Consider the following 6000-nt stretch of genomic DNA (forward strand, 5'->3'; position numbering starts at 1 on the left):
TAAATTTTAAAAATATTTTAAATGCCATATTCTGTAGGTCTTTGAAGTATTTGAAGATTACCTACCTATCTGAAATATCTCTGTGTATACCTAGAAGACTTAACTAACATGGCTACAAGTATGATTATCATAGATGATTAATTATTAATCTATTTTAATTATCCATTACAATTTTAAATGAGCTTTATAAACATAATACCTTAAACAAGAGTAGAAATATACACACAGTATAACAAAATTAATTTTGTTTGTATCAATAGACTAAAATCTATACCAATGTAAAATATTTTAAACAAGTTGTTGTTCTTTAAAAGTTCATTAATCTACCCTTTCATCCTATTATATCTATATCATATCGCCTTTTCTTTTATAAATGAGAACACATTTATAATCAACCTGATTTAAATAAAAATATTGTTTTTTTTCTATCCCACACCAGAGGGCTCTTCTGATTTGGGACACAAAATTTTCTTAACCTTTTCTTTTAGCAATATGTTTAGGTTTAGAGAAAGAGTGAGCCAATTCCATCTCCAAAGCCAGCTGAGATAATTTTGGGAAATTGGACATAGTTTTTCTTACTACTTCCTGCTGGAGGGGAGCGCTGTATCTTATGGGGACACAAAGAAAATTTTAGGATTATGGAGTAGTCCATGAGGGTAAACCTCTGAGCCAGTTGCCTTGAAACCATTTTGGATGTTGGATCATCTGTGCCATGTTGTCATCGGAGACGTTTTAGGTGGTCTTGGCTGATCAAACCAGATGTATCTTAATCTGGAACATATCCATAGCCTCTGGCTTTCTGTGGAAACAAAATCAGAGACTCTTTTCCAAAGAAACATATCCTTATATCCAAATTTTGAAGTCAAGGTACCTTTAAAATTTATATATTTGTTTAAGTCAACTGCTTTTATGATCAAATCTTTTTTTGCAGTTAAAAATCCCAAAGACAAGACAAACCAGATTCTCTGTGTAATATCCATCTTTGTAAGACTGAAATGCCATTGTGGCTGCTGGCTCTGCCCAACTCAGCTTCCCAACATGGCAGTGGTACAGTTTACCACCAGCTCTGGGTCTGGAGCCATGTGTACCATCAACTATCAGAAGCAGTTCTATCAAAGCAGCACATAGCCCGGAAACCTTTTTTTTTAACTAGCAAAGACTAAATCCACCATTTAGCAGAGTAAAGTGCCACTTGTAGATGCCTCATTCCCGCCACACTGCAGGTCAGACGCACACACCAGGAACCTGCCATAGTAGCTCAAACTGGCAGGCTGCCATTAACTTGAGAGAGACAATTAGGAAGCTGTTTTTAGCTCCGTTTTAGAATCTTTTTCCCCAGGTTTTAGGTAGAAACTCTTGCCCCACATTGGGCGCCATTTGTAGTTAGAGTTTTCCTGCCTGGCCCATAGTCAGGACAAATCTCTCTCACCCTCCAGTCCCACAGTCGCTCAGACCCAACCAAGTAAGCACACAGAAACTTATATTACTTACAAACTGTATGACCGTGGCCTCTTCTTATCTACTTCTATTTTAAATTAACCCATTTCTATTAATCTATACTTTGTCACGTGGCTTGTGGCTTACCAGTACCTTATGTCTTTTCTGTCATGGCGGTGGCTGGCAGCATCTCTCCTCCTCCAGCTTCCACTTCCCAGAATTCTCTTCTCTCTTGTCCCACCTATACTTCCTGCCTGGCCACTGGCCAAACAGCATTTTATTTATACAGAGCAATATCCACAGCATAAAGACATTGATACAACCCCAGTGGCCAATGGATTTGCCTCTATGCCACCCATTACCACCTCTGCTTCATTCCTGTCTAAAGAAAAACAGACTTTCTGGCCTAAGCTGTGTTGTTTTCAACAGTCACCTCTAGAACTTTATCCACACAGCCTTCCTCATCAGGGACAAGGTTTCCTTTTTTTCATCTCATGTATTCCCATTGTGTCAAGACCAAGGAAACACCTGTCAAACATTTTGTAGTTTCTGAATCACTGCACAAATATATTGCTATTTTCTCTTCTCTGCAACAGTGTTATTATCCCTTTTGCTAACATGCACCATGTCTTGAATTAAAATAGAACTTCACTGTAAAATAACTAATATAGTAATATAATTCATGGACATTTTTCTTCTACATGTTTTCAATAATAAATATATTTGATTTGTGTATGTGTTCTTAGACTTGCTCATAACTCAGGTTAAAAAAATGAAAGAAAATAAAGTTTCTAACACATCATATGGGACCACACATTGTGAAGCATAAGAATGTAAGAGAGATATTTCATTCACTAAAGTGCTTGACATACAAACCTGAAGACCTAAATTCAATCTTTGGCATATATGTAATGGCCAGGTGTGTGTGCTTGTAATACAAACACTGGGATAACTGACAAGAGATCCTGAAAGCTTGCTGGACACCCAACACAGCCTAATTAGTGAGGCTTGTGTCCTAGTGAAATACCCTATCTCAAAAAAATAAGCATCCAAAATCAACACTTAAGGTTCACCTGTGACTGACTTCCACATATGTGTATGTACATGTGCATACAGTCTCTCATATAATCATATAATTATCCACACACATTTCTCACACTCACATATACATGTAAAACAGAATGGGAAGAGGAAGGTGGTACCAAAGCCTTTTGGTGAGCATCACTTAGAGTCACTTTAAGTACTTGTATTTGAAACAAATAAACACTGTCCAGGAGTAGCCCCACCATGTAGAGAACAAGTCTCAGAGAGGAACACACATATAGTATCATGTCTTGCCCTGCTTTGCAATTAGTGTCAATAAAAGGCAACATTTTAAACATGCTTTTGACTTTATGTTCTCAAGTTGGAACTGAGAAGCATTTTGCTTTCTTATTGCTGATGATATGCTCCATATGCCTCCCTCCTCTTCCCAGAAGGAAGAATAATGGTCCCAGGAGAGTCACATTTCTATAATTTCTAGATGTTGAATTCTCTTCCCAATCAAATGAGAAGTAACAGTACTGATTATCTCCTTCTGTCTTAGTCTCAAAGGAGACAATTTTTCTGGAATTGCTAAGATCTTATCTTGGGGCGTACTACAGGGATATGTCTGCATATACATTAGTACACAAGCAAACATTTGCACGTGCTATTCAATCTATATATAGATTGATGTGGTAGAAAATGTGGCCTACACATCCTGTACTCAATCCCAATCTTCTCTGTCCACATCAGAAATAGAACTAACAAAAGAATTTAATGTGGTCAGATCTCATTGCTAAACACAAATATTGTGAAATAAAAAGGCAGTATTCCCTCTAAAAAAATCCATCAGTTCTATAGAACTGTTTGCCAAAGAAATTTTCCTAAGATGAACCCCAGGACACAGAATTTAAAAGAACACTCAAATTTCCTTTAAAAAATCAAGGAATGTCTGGAAAGATGACTCAGTGTTTAAGAACACTGGCTGCTCTACTCTTCTACAGATCCTGAATTCAGTTCCCAACAGTTACATGGTGGCTTACAACCATCTATAATGGGATCTGATGCAGACAAAACATTTATATACATAAAATATATCAACAAAAATTCACATTTTAAAAAGACATAAAGAAAAAGCCTAATGAACTTAAAGAGAAGAAAAATTTCAACACCTGTATGATGTCCAAGAAAATACAAGCAGTAGGACACTGAAAATGATGAATACAATACAGGATTATAAAATGTAGTTCAATCAGAAGATAGAAACACTGAAGAGGAACCAAGAAGAAATGAAGATGATTGAAAAACCCAAAATTCCAAGTAGAAAACTCAATAGAGTGTCTGACAAATCAATGAAAAAAGAAGAAAATACAATGACAGGACACAAAGATACAGTAGAGGATCAAGACAAAATAAACAAGGAATACAAAAAATTAAAAATACGCAAAATGAACATGAAGGGAATGTGAGACCCCATGAAAAGATGAGACCTTTGACTTATAGGAACAGATGAAGGAGAATATTCAGAGGTCAGTGGCGTAGATCAGATCATCAACACAATCATGGAAGAAAACTTCCCTAATAATACATGGGTTGTACAGAACACCAAAAAGACAAGACCAGAAATGAAATTTCTCATGGCATATCATGAATTTCTCATGGCATATCATGGTTGGAAAAACTAAGTGTGTGTGTGTGTGTGTGTGTGTGTGTGTGTGTGTGTGTGTGTGTGTGTTATTGAAATCTGTCAGAGAAGAGCACAAATCCATCCTATATAAAGGGAAACCCAAAAAAATAATGGCTGATTTCTCAATAGAAACCTTGAAAGCCAGAAGAGCCTGTAGCAATGCATTCCAAGCCCTAAGAGTCCGCTACTGCCAATCTAGAGTAACATATGTAACAAAACTATCTGCCACAGATGAAGGAAGAAAAAAGTCCATGATATGAACAGCCTAGAAAAGTTTATATTCCCTCTTTCTTCTTTCTTCCCAGAAAGCCTCCAGGCTGGCTTTGTGGCCATTAGTCAGCTACTGCTGTGTTCAATGTGTTCTACCTCTCCCAGCTCAACCAAGTGAAGTGCTCAAAGGAAAGGTTTGATGTCCAATATTCCTACTGCCCTGAATCTTGTCTGCCATGCAAGTCTGACATCTCTGTGGAGGGTGCTCACAACTGTATTTCTGAGTTGGAAGTTGAGACAGCTGTGTCTTGTGTCTATGATAGGCATGGAGGAGAAGTTGTCTTTTATGTGCCCAATATCTTCCTGATAACATCAAAGAACTGTAGATTCTCAAGGAAGGGAACTACAGATGGCTTTAGATGATGCCTTCCTTGCTATTGATGCCAAATTGACCATGGAAGAAGTCATTAAAAAGCTGGCACAGATTTCCAGGAGACACACTGAAGATGAGGATGATGGAGAAAAACCATATAAAGATGATGAGGACAATGCATGAAGTGACTGCAGAAGAGCTGCTGACATGCTATGGGCAAAACTGTCTAAAGAGCCCTCCCCATAGCAAGTCTGGAACAAAAATAGTTAAGGAATCATAGATTGTGATGGTATTGTGTTTCCCAATATATTGTGCACCTTAATAAATTTATCTGGGGTCAAAGATCAGAACAGCCACTAGATATAGAGGCCAGAAAATGCTGGCATACATGCCTTTAATCCTAGCATTCCAAAGTCAGAGATCCCTCTGGATCTCTGTGAGTTCAAATTCACACTGGAAACAGCCAGGCATGGTAACAAGAGTCTTTAATCACAGGAAGTGATGGCAGGAAGCAGAAAGGTATATAAGGTGTGAAAACCAGGAACTAGCTGGTTAAGCTTTTAGGCTTTTGTGCAGCAGTGATATTCATTCAGATGAGGACTCAGAGGCTTCCAGTCTGAGGAAACAGGATCAGCTGAGGAATTGGCAAGGTGAGGTGGCTATGGCTTGTTGTTTCTCTGACCTTTCAGCATTCACCCCAATACCTGGATTCAGGTTTGTTTTTATTAATACGACTCTTTAACATTCATGCTATAATAGATTACATGGATTCATTGAAAAGACTGTTCATACATAACTATCTTTTCTATTTCCCCTTCCTAGGAAGGTCTGTCCTTCCCCTAGCCTCTACCCTGTACATAATCTCTGTGTTTATATGGATTGTAAGTTGCTTATTGAATCCTTAACAGCTAATATATATGCATAAGCAAATACATATTATATTTGTCTTTTTTGTTGTAGGTTACCTCACTCAGAATGAATTTTTGTAGTTCCATATATATATATAGTCAGCATTGAACACAGCTGAGCAAGTTTCATTAGTAGGATGGAGCATCTTTAAGGTATATGTTTAAGAGTGGCATAGGTGGATGTTCAGGTAGATCAGTTCTCATTTTCCTAAGGAACTGTCACCAACATCCATAGTGGCTGTGCAATTTTGCACTCCCATCAGCAATATATAAGTATTCCTTTGGTTCTGTATACTTTCCAGCATGACCTTGTTGTGGAATATTCTTTTTGTGAAAGTATGTTTTTACCAAGATGCCTTCTG

The 6000-nt window shown here is 37.6% G+C and overlaps 1 pseudogene; it reads left to right on the plus strand.

The window, feature by feature from the left end:
• The window catches only part of LOC118578266, a 100999-nt pseudogene extending 99176 nt beyond the window's left edge, over positions 1-1823 (plus strand).
• The last annotated feature ends 4177 nt before the right edge of the window (positions 1824-6000 follow it).

This window comes from Onychomys torridus, chromosome 1 (assembly GCF_903995425.1).
Source record: "Onychomys torridus chromosome 1, mOncTor1.1, whole genome shotgun sequence".
In the NCBI taxonomy this organism is placed as follows: Eukaryota; Metazoa; Chordata; class Mammalia; order Rodentia; family Cricetidae; genus Onychomys; species Onychomys torridus.